Below are 10,548 nucleotides of genomic sequence, written 5' to 3' on the forward strand. Positions count from 1 at the left end.
TGTATGTGAGAGTGAGCTGTGTGTGTGAGTGAGCAGTGTGTGAGAGTGAGCTGTATGTGAGTGAACTGTGTGTGTGAGTGAGCTGTGTGTGAGTGAGTCAGTGTGAGTGAGTCAGTGTGAGTGAGCTGTGTGTGAGTGAGTCAGTGTGAGTGAGTCAGTGTGAGTGAGCTGTGTGAGTGAGCTGTGTGTGAGATTGAGTTGTGTGGGAGTGTGAGTCAGTATGAGTGAGTCAGTGTGAGTGAGCTGTGTGTATGAGTGAGCTGTATGTGTGAGTGAGTCAGTGTGAGTGAGCTGTGTGAGTGAGCTGTGTGTGAGATTGAGCTGTGTGTGAGGGTGAACTGTGTGTTAGAGAATGAGCTGTGTGTGAGCTTTGTGTGTGTGAGTCCGTGTGAGTGAGTCAGTGTGAGTGAGTCAGTGTGAGTGAGCTGTGTGTGTGAGTGAGTCAGTGTGAGTGAGCTGTGTGTGAGTGTGAGTCAGTATGAGTGAGTCAGTGTGAGTGAGCTGTGTGTATGAGTGAGCTGTATGTGAGAGTGAGCTGTGTGTGTGAGTGAGTGAGCTGTGTGTGAGAGTGAGCTGTATGTGAGTGAGCTGTGTGTGTGAGTGAGCTGTGTGTGAGTGAGTCAGTGTGAGTGAGTCAGTGTGAGTGAGCTGTGTGTGAGTGAGTCAGTGTGAGTGAGTCAGTGTGAGTGAGCTGTGTGAGTGAGCTGTGTGTGAGATTGAGTTGTGTGTGAGTGTGAGTCAGTATGAGTGAGTCAGTGTGAGTGAGCTGTGTGTATTAGTGAGCTGTATGTGAGAGTGAGCTGTGTGTGTGAGTGAGTGAGTGAGCTGTGTGTGAGAGTGAGCTGTATGTGAGTGAGCTGTGTGTGTGAGTGAGCTGTGTGTGAGTGAGTCAGTGTGAGTGAGTCAGTGTGAGTGAGCTGTGTGAGTGAGCTGTGTGTGAGATTGAGCTGTGTGAGGGTGAACTGTGTGTGAGGGAATGAGCTGTGTGTGAGCTTTGTGTGTGTGAGTCCGTGTGAGTGAGTCAGTGTGAGTGAGTCAGTGTGAGTGCTCTGTGTGTGAGTGAGTCAGTGTGAGTGAGCTGTGTGTGAGTCAGTATGAGTGAGTCAGTGTGAGTGAGCTGTGTGTGTGGGTGAGTCAGTGTGAGTGAGCTGTGTGTGAGTGTGAGTCAGTATGAGTGAGTCAGTGTGAGTGAGTTGTGTGTATGAGTGAGCTGTATGTGAGTGAGCTGTGTGTGAGAGTGAACTGTGTGTATGAGTGAGCTGTGTGTGAAAATGAGCTGTGTGTGATAGTGAGCTGTGTGTGTGAGAGAATGAGCTGTGTATGAGCTGTGTGTGAGCTGCGTGTGAGTGTGTGTGAATCAGTGTGTGTGAATCAGTGTGAGTGAGCTGTGTGTGTGAGTGAGCTGTGTGTGAGTGAGTCAGTGTGAGTGAGTCAGTGTGAGTGAGCTGTGTGTGAGTGAGTCAGTGTGAGTGAGTCAGTGTGAGTGAGCTGTGTGAGTGAGCTGTGTGTGAGTGAGTCAATGTGAGTGAGTCAGTGTGAGTGAGTCAGTGTGAGTGAGCTGTGTGAGTGAGCTGTGTGTGAGATTGAGCTGTGTGTGAGGGTGAACTGTGTGTGAGAGAATGAGCTGTGTGTGAGCTTTGTGTGTGTTAGTCCGTGTGAGTGAGTCAGTGTGAGTGAGTCAGTGTGAGTGAGCTGTGTGTGTGAGTGAGTCAGTGTGAGTGAGCTGTGTGTGAGTGTGAGTCAGTATGAGTGAGTCAGTGTGAGTGAGCTGTGTGTATGAGTGAGCTGTGTGTGTGAGTGAGTGAGCTGTGTGTGAGAGTGAGCTGTATGTGAGTGAGAGTGAGCTGTATGTGAGTGAGCTGTGTGTGTGAGTGAGCTGTGTGTGAGTGAGTCAGTGTGAGTGAGTCAGTGTGAGTGAGCTGTGTGAGTGAGCTGTGTGTGAGATTGAGCTGTGTGTGAGTGAGTCAGTATGAGTGAGTCAGTGTGAGTGAGCTGTGTGTATGAGTGAGCTGTATGTGAGAGTGAGCTGTGTGTGTGAGTGAGTGAGCTGTGTGTGAGAGTGAGCTGTATGTGAGTGAGCTGTGTGTGTGAGTGAGCTGTGTGTGAGTGAGTCAGTGTGAGTGAGTCAGTGTGAGTGAGCTGTGTGAGTGAGCTGTGTGTGAGATTGAGCTGTGTGTGAGGGTGAACTGTGTGTGAGAGAATGAGCTGTGTGTGAGCTTTGTGTGTGTGAGTCCGTGTGAGTGAGTCAGTGTGAGTGAGTCAGTGTGAGTGCTCTGTGTGTGAGTGAGTCAGTGTGAGTGAGCTGTGTGTGAGTGTGAGTCAGCATGAGTGAGTCAGTGTGAGTGAGCTGTGTGTGTGGGTGAGTCAGTGTGAGTGAGCTGTGTGTGAGTGTGAGTCAGTATGAGTGAGTCAGTGTGAGTGAGTTGTGTGTATGAGTGAGCTGTATGTGAGTGAGCTGTGTGTGAGCTTTGTGTGTGTGAGTCCGTGTGAGTGAGTCAGTGTGAGTGAGTCAGTGTGAGTGCTCTGTGTGTGAGTGAGTCAGTGTGAGTGAGCTGTGTGTGAGTGTGAGTCAGTATGAGTGAGTCAGTGTGAGTGAGCTGTGTGTGTGGGTGAGTCAGTGTGAGTGAGCTGTGTGTGAGTGTGAGTCAGTATGAGTGAGTCAGTGTGATTGAGCTGTGTGTATGAGTGAGATGTATGTGAGAGTGAGCTGTGTGTGTGAGTGAGCTGTGTGTGAGAGTGAGCTGTATGTGAGTGAGCTGTGTGTGTGAGTGAGTTGTGTGTGTGAGAGAATGAGCTGTGTGTGAGCTGCGTGTGAGTGTGTGTGAATCAGTGTGTGTGAATCAGTGTGAGTGAGCTGTGTGTGTGAGTGAGCTGTGTGTGAGAGTCAACTGTGTGTGAGATAATGAGCTGTGTGTGAGCTGCGTGTGAGTGTGCGTGAGTCAGTGTGAGTGAGCTGTGTGTGAGTGAGTCAGTGTGAGTGAGCTGTGTGTGTGAGTCAGTGTGATTGAGCTGTGTATGTGAGAGTGAGCTGTGTGTGTGAGTGAGCTGTGTGTGAGAGTGAGCTGCATGTGAGTGAGCTGTGTGTGTGAGTGAGTTGTGTGTGTGAGAGAATGAGCTGTGTGTGAGCTGTGTGTGAGCTGCGTGTGAGTGTGTGTGAATCAGTGTGTGTGAATCGGTGTGAGTGAGCTGTGTGTGTGAGTGAGCTGTGTGTGAGAGTGAGCTGTGTGTGTGAGAGAATGAGCTGTGTGTGAGCTGCGTGTGAGTGTGCGTGAGTCAGTGTGAGTGAGCTGTGTGTGAGTGAGTCAGTGTGAGTGAGCTGTGTGTGTGAGTGAGCTGTGTGTGAAAATGAGCTGTGTGTGAGAGTGAGCTGTGTGTGTGAGTGAGTTGTGTGTGTGAGAGAATGAGCTGTGTGTGAGCTGTGTGTGAGCTGCGTGTGAGTGTGTGTGAATCAGTGTGTGTGAATCAGTGTGAGTGAGTTGTGTGTGTGAGAGAATGAGCTGTGTGTGAGCTGTGTGTGAGCTGCGTGTGAGTGTGTGTGAATCAGTGTGAGTGAGCTGTGTGTGTGAGTGAGCTGTGTGTGAGAGTGAGCTGTGTGTGTGAGAGAATGAGCTGTGTGTGAGCTGCGTGTGAGTGTGCGTGAGTCAGTGTGAGTGAGCTGTGTGTGAGTGAGTCAGTGTGAGTGAGCTGTGTATGTGTGTGAGCGAGCTGTGTGTGAGTGAGCTGTGTGTGTGAGTGAGCTGTGTGTGAGAGTGAGCTGTGTGTGTGTGAGTGAGCTGTGTGTGAGTGAGTCAGTGTGAGTGAGTCAGTGTGAGTGAGCTGTGTGTGAGTGAGTCAGTGTGAGTGAGCTGTGTGAGTGAGCTGTGTGAGTGAGCTGTGTGTGAGATAGAGTTGTGTGTGAGTGTGAGTCAGTATGAGTGAGTCAGTGTGAGTGAGCTGTGTGTATGAGTGAGCTGTATGTAAGAGTGAGCTGTGTGTGTGAGTGAGCTGTGTGTGAGAGTGAGCTGTATGTGAGTGAGCTGTGTGTGTGAGTGAGCTGTGTGTGAGTGAGTCAGTGTGAGTGAGTCAGTGTGAGTGAGCTGTGTGTGAGTGAGTCAGTGTGAGTGAGTCAGTGTGAGTGAGCTGTGTGAGTGAGCTGTGTGTGAGTGAGTCAGTGTGAGTGAGTCAGTGTGAGTGAGCTGTGTGAGTGAGCTGTGTGTGAGATTGAGCTGTGTGTGAGGGTGAACTGTGTGTGAGAGAATGAGCTGTGTGTGAGCTTTGTGTGTGTGAGTCCGTGTGAGTGAGTCAGTGTGAGTGAGTCAGTGTGAGTGAGCTGTGTGTGTGAGTGAGTCAGTGTGAGTGAGCTGTGTGTGAGTGAGTCAGTGTGAGTGAGCTGTGTGTGTGAGTCAGTGTGATTGAGCTGTGTATGTGAGAGTGAGCTGTGTGTGTGAGTGAGCTGTGTGTGAGAGTGAGCTGCATGTGAGTGAGCTGTGTGTGTGAGTGAGTTGTGTGTGTGAGAGAATGAGCTGTGTGTGAGCTGTGTGTGAGCTGCGTGTGAGTGTGTGTGAATCAGTGTGTGTGAATCGGTGTGAGTGAGCTGTGTGTGTGAGTGAGCTGTGTGTGAGAGTGAGCTGTGTGTGTGAGAGAATGAGCTGTGTGTGAGCTGCGTGTGAGTGTGCGTGAGTCAGTGTGAGTGAGCTGTGTGTGAGTGAGTCAGTGTGAGTGAGCTGTGTGTGAGAGTGAGCTGTGTGTGAGAGTGAACTGTGTGTGTGAGTGAGCTGTGTGTGTGAGTGAGCTGTGTGTGAGAGTGAGCTGTATGTGAGTGAGCTGTGTGTGTGAGTGAGTTGTGTGTGTGAGAGAATGAGCTGTGTGTGAGCTGCGTGTGAGTGTGTGTGAATCAGTGTGTGTGAATCAGTGTGAGTGAGCTGTGTGTGTGAGTGAGCTGTGTGTGAGAGTCAACTGTGTGTGAGATAATGAGCTGTGTGTGAGCTGCGTGTGAGTGTGCGTGAGTCAGTGTGAGTGAGCTGTGTGTGAGTGAGTCAGTGTGAGTGAGCTGTGTGTGTGAGTCAGTGTGATTGAGCTGTGTATGTGAGAGTGAGCTGTGTGTGTGAGTGAGCTGTGTGTGAGAGTGAGCTGCATGTGAGTGAGCTGTGTGTGTGAGTGAGTTGTGTGTGTGAGAGAATGAGCTGTGTGTGAGCTGTGTGTGAGCTGCGTGTGAGTGTGTGTGAATCAGTGTGTGTGAATCGGTGTGAGTGAGCTGTGTGTGTGAGTGAGCTGTGTGTGAGAGTGAGCTGTGTGTGTGAGAGAATGAGCTGTGTGTGAGCTGCGTGTGAGTGTGCGTGAGTCAGTGTGAGTGAGCTGTGTGTGAGTGAGTCAGTGTGAGTGAGCTGTGTGTGTGAGTGAGCTGTGTGTGAAAATGAGCTGTGTGTGAGAGTGAGCTGTGTGTGTGAGTGAGTTGTGTGTGTGAGAGAATGAGCTGTGTGTGAGCTGTGTGTGAGCTGCGTGTGAGTGTGTGTGAATCAGTGTGTGTGAATCAGTGTGAGTGAGTTGTGTGTGTGAGAGAATGAGCTGTGTGTGAGCTGTGTGTGAGCTGCGTGTGAGTGTGTGTGAATCAGTGTGAGTGAGCTGTGTGTGTGAGTGAGCTGTGTGTGAGAGTGAGCTGTGTGTGTGAGAGAATGAGCTGTGTGTGAGCTGCGTGTGAGTGTGCGTGAGTCAGTGTGAGTGAGCTGTGTGTGAGTGAGTCAGTGTGAGTGAGCTGTGTATGTGTGTGAGCGAGCTGTGTGTGAGTGAGCTGTGTGTGTGAGTGAGCTGTGTGTGAGAGTGAGCTGTGTGTGTGTGAGTGAGCTGTGTGTGAGTGAGTCAGTGTGAGTGAGTCAGTGTGAGTGAGCTGTGTGTGAGTGAGTCAGTGTGAGTGAGCTGTGTGAGTGAGCTGTGTGAGTGAGCTGTGTGTGAGATAGAGTTGTGTGTGAGTGTGAGTCAGTATGAGTGAGTCAGTGTGAGTGAGCTGTGTGTATGAGTGAGCTGTATGTAAGAGTGAGCTGTGTGTGTGAGTGAGCTGTGTGTGAGAGTGAGCTGTATGTGAGTGAGCTGTGTGTGTGAGTGAGCTGTGTGTGAGTGAGTCAGTGTGAGTGAGTCAGTGTGAGTGAGCTGTGTGTGAGTGAGTCAGTGTGAGTGAGTCAGTGTGAGTGAGCTGTGTGAGTGAGCTGTGTGTGAGTGAGTCAGTGTGAGTGAGTCAGTGTGAGTGAGCTGTGTGAGTGAGCTGTGTGTGAGATTGAGCTGTGTGTGAGGGTGAACTGTGTGTGAGAGAATGAGCTGTGTGTGAGCTTTGTGTGTGTGAGTCCGTGTGAGTGAGTCAGTGTGAGTGAGTCAGTGTGAGTGAGCTGTGTGTGTGAGTGAGTCAGTGTGAGTGAGCTGTGTGTGAGTGAGTCAGTGTGAGTGAGCTGTGTGTGTGAGTCAGTGTGATTGAGCTGTGTATGTGAGAGTGAGCTGTGTGTGTGAGTGAGCTGTGTGTGAGAGTGAGCTGCATGTGAGTGAGCTGTGTGTGTGAGTGAGTTGTGTGTGTGAGAGAATGAGCTGTGTGTGAGCTGTGTGTGAGCTGCGTGTGAGTGTGTGTGAATCAGTGTGTGTGAATCGGTGTGAGTGAGCTGTGTGTGTGAGTGAGCTGTGTGTGAGAGTGAGCTGTGTGTGTGAGAGAATGAGCTGTGTGTGAGCTGCGTGTGAGTGTGCGTGAGTCAGTGTGAGTGAGCTGTGTGTGAGTGAGTCAGTGTGAGTGAGCTGTGTGTGTGAGTGAGCTGTGTGTGAAAATGAGCTGTGTGTGAGAGTGAGCTGTGTGTGTGAGTGAGTTGTGTGTGTGAGAGAATGAGCTGTGTGTGAGCTGTGTGTGAGCTGCGTGTGAGTGTGTGTGAATCAGTGTGTGTGAATCAGTGTGAGTGAGTTGTGTGTGTGAGAGAATGAGCTGTGTGTGAGCTGTGTGTGAGCTGCGTGTGAGTGTGTGTGAATCAGTGTGAGTGAGCTGTGTGTGTGAGTGAGCTGTGTGTGAGAGTGAGCTGTGTGTGTGAGAGAATGAGCTGTGTGTGAGCTGCGTGTGAGTGTGTGTGAGTCAGTGTGAGTGAGCTGTGTGTGAGTGAGTCAGTGTGAGTGAGCTGTGTATGTGTGTGAGCGAGCTGTGTGTGAGTGAGCTGTGTGTGTGAGTGAGCTGTGTGTGAGAGTGAGCTGTGTGTGTGAGTGAGCTGTGTGTGAGTGAGTCAGTGTGAGTGAGTCAGTGTGAGTGAGCTGTGTGTGAGTGAGTCAGTGTGAGTGAGCTGTGTGAGTGAGCTGTGTGAGTGAGCTGTGTGTGAGATAGAGTTGTGTGTGAGTGTGAGTCAGTATGAGTGAGTCAGTGTGAGTGAGCTGTGTGTATGAGTGAGCTGTATGTAAGAGTGAGCTGTGTGTGTGAGTGAGCTGTGTGTGAGAGTGAGCTGTATGTGAGTGAGCTGTGTGTGTGAGTGAGCTGTGTGTGAGTGAGTCAGTGTGAGTGAGTCAGTGTGAGTGAGCTGTGTGTGAGTGAGTCAGTGTGAGTGAGTCAGTGTGAGTGAGCTGTGTGAGTGAGCTGTGTGTGAGTGAGTCAGTGTGAGTGAGTCAGTGTGAGTGAGCTGTGTGAGTGAGCTGTGTGTGAGATTGAGCTGTGTGTGAGGGTGAACTGTGTGTGAGAGAATGAGCTGTGTGTGAGCTTTGTGTGTGTGAGTCCGTGTGAGTGAGTCAGTGTGAGTGAGTCAGTGTGAGTGAGCTGTGTGTGTGAGTGAGTCAGTGTGAGTGAGCTGTTTGTGAGTGTGAGTCAGTATGAGTGAGTCAGTGTGAGTGAGCTGTGTGTGTGGGTGAGTCAGTGTGAGTGAGCTGTGTGTGAGTGTGAGTCAGTATGAGTGAGTCAGTGTGAGTGAGTTGTGTGTATGAGTGAGCTGTATGTGAGTGAGCTGTGTGTGAGAGTGAACTGTGTGTATGAGTGAGCTGTGTGTGTGAGTGAGCTGTGTGTGAAAATGAGCTGTGTGTGATAGTGAGCTGTGTGTGTGAGAGAATGAGCTGTGTATGAGCTGTGTGTGAGCTGCGTGTGAGTGTGTGTGAATCAGTGTGTGTGAATCAGTGTGAGTGAGCTGTGTGTGTGAGTGAGCTGTGTGTGAGAGTGAGCTGTGTGTGAGAGAAAATGAGTTGCGTGTGAGCTGCGTGTGAGTGTGTGTGAGTCAGTGTGAGTGAGCTGTGTGTGAGTGAGTCAGTGTGAGTGAGGTGTGTATGTGTGTGAGCGAGCTGTGTGTGAGTGAGCTGTGTGTGTGAGTGAGCTGTGTGTGAGAGTGAGCTGTGTGTGAGTGAGTCAGTGTGAGTGAGTCAGTGTGAGTGAGCTGTGTGTGAGTGAGTCAGTGTGAGTGAGTCAGTGTGAGTGAGCTGTGTGAGTGAGCTGTGTGTGAGATTGAGTTGTGTGTGAGTGTGAGTCAGTATGAGTGAGTCAGTGTGAGTGAGCTGTGTGTATGAGTGAGCTGTATGTGAGAGTGAGCTGTGTGTGTGAGTGAGCTGTGTTTGTGAGTGAGTTGTGTGTGTGAGAGAATGAGCTGTGTGTGAGCTGTGTGTGAGCTGCGTGTGAGTGTGTGTGAATCAGTGTGTGTGAATCAGTGTGAGTGAGCTGTGTGTGTGAGTGAGCTGTGTGTGAGAGTGAACTGTGTGTGAGATAATGAGCTGTGTGTGAGCTGCGTGTGAGTGTTCGTGAGTCAGTGTGAGTCAGCTGTGTGTGAGTGAGTCAGTGTGAATGAGCTGTGTGTGTGAGTCAGTGTGATTGAGCTGTGTATGTGAGAGTGAGCTGTGTGTGTGAGTGAGCTGTGTGTGAGAGTGAGCTGTATGTGAGTGAGCTGTGTGTGTGAGTGAGTTGTGTGTGTGAGAGAATGAGCTGTGTGTGAGCTGTGTGTGAGCTGCGTGTGAGTGTGTGTGAATCAGTGTGTGTGAATCGGTGTGAGTGAGCTGTGTGTGTGAGTGAGCTGTGTGTGAGAGTGAGCTGTGTGTGTGAGAGAATGAGCTGTGTGTGAGCTGCGTGTGAGTGTGCGTGAGTCAGTGTGAGTGAGCTGTGTGTGAGTGAGTCAGTGTGAGTGAGTCAGTGTGAGTGAGCTGTGTGAGTGAGCTGTGTGTGAGATTGAGTTGTGTGTGAGTGTGAGTCAGTATGAGTGAGTCAGTGTGAGTGAGCTGTGTGTGAGTGAGTCAGTGTGAGTGAGCTGTGTATGTGTGTGAGCGAGCTGTGTGTGAGTGAGCTGTGTGTGAGAGTGAGCTGTGTGTGTGTGAGTGAGCTGTGTGTGAGTGAGTCAGTGTGAGTGAGTCAGTGTGAGTGAGCTGTGTGTATGAGTGAGCTGTGTGTGTGAGTGAGTGAGCTGTGTGTGAGAGTGAGCTGTATGTGAGTGAGCTGTGTGTGTGAGTGAGCTGTGTGTGAGTGAGTCAGTGTGAGTGAGTCAGTGTGAGTGAGCTGTGTGTGAGTGAGTCAGTGTGAGTGAGTCAGTGTGAGTGAGCTGTGTGAGTGAGCTGTGTGTGAGTGAGTCAGTGTGAGTGAGTCAGTGTGAGTGAGCTGTGTGAGTGAGCTGTGTGTGAGATTGAGCTGTGTGTGAGGGTGAACTGTGTGTGAGAGAATGAGCTGTGTGTGAGCTTTGTGTGTGTGAGTCCGTGTGAGTGAGTCAGTGTGAGTGAGTCAGTGTGAGTGAGCTGTGTGTGTGAGTGAGTCAGTGTGAGTGAGCTGTTTGTGAGTGTGAGTCAGTATGAGTGAGTCAGTGTGAGTGAGCTGTGTGTGTGGGTGAGTCAGTGTGAGTGAGCTGTGTGTGAGTGTGAGTCAGTATGAGTGAGTCAGTGTGAGTGAGTTGTGTGTATGAGTGAGCTGTATGTGAGTGAGCTGTGTGTGAGAGTGAACTGTGTGTATGAGTGAGCTGTGTGTGTGAGTGAGCTGTGTGTGAAAATGAGCTGTGTGTGATAGTGAGCTGTGTGTGTGAGAGAATGAGCTGTGTATGAGCTGTGTGTGAGCTGCGTGTGAGTGTGTGTGAATCAGTGTGTGTGAATCAGTGTGAGTGAGCTGTGTGTGTGAGTGAGCTGTGTGTGAGAGTGAGCTGTGTGTGAGAGAAAATGAGTTGCGTGTGAGCTGCGTGTGAGTGTGTGTGAGTCAGTGTGAGTGAGCTGTGTGTGAGTGAGTCAGTGTGAGTGAGGTGTGTATGTGTGTGAGCGAGCTGTGTGTGAGTGAGCTGTGTGTGTGAGTGAGCTGTGTGTGAGAGTGAGCTGTGTGTGTGAGTGAGCTGTGTGTGAGTGAGTCAGTGTGAGTGAGTCAGTGTGAGTGAGCTGTGTGTGAGTGAGTCAGTGTGAGTGAGTCAGTGTGAGTGAGCTGTGTGTATGAGTGAGCTGTATGTGAGAGTGAGCTGTGTGTGTGAGTGAGCTGTGTTTGTGAGTGAGTTGTGTGTGTGAGAGAATGAGCTGTGTGTGAGCTGTGTGTGAGCTGCGTGTGAGTGTGTGTGAATCAGTGTGTGTGAATCAGTGTGAGTGAGCTGTGTGTGTGAGTGAGCTGTGTGTGAGAGTGAACTGTGTGTG

This window comes from Lampetra fluviatilis, chromosome 71 (assembly GCF_964198595.1).
Source record: "Lampetra fluviatilis chromosome 71, kcLamFluv1.1, whole genome shotgun sequence".
In the NCBI taxonomy this organism is placed as follows: domain Eukaryota; kingdom Metazoa; phylum Chordata; class Hyperoartia; order Petromyzontiformes; family Petromyzontidae; genus Lampetra; species Lampetra fluviatilis.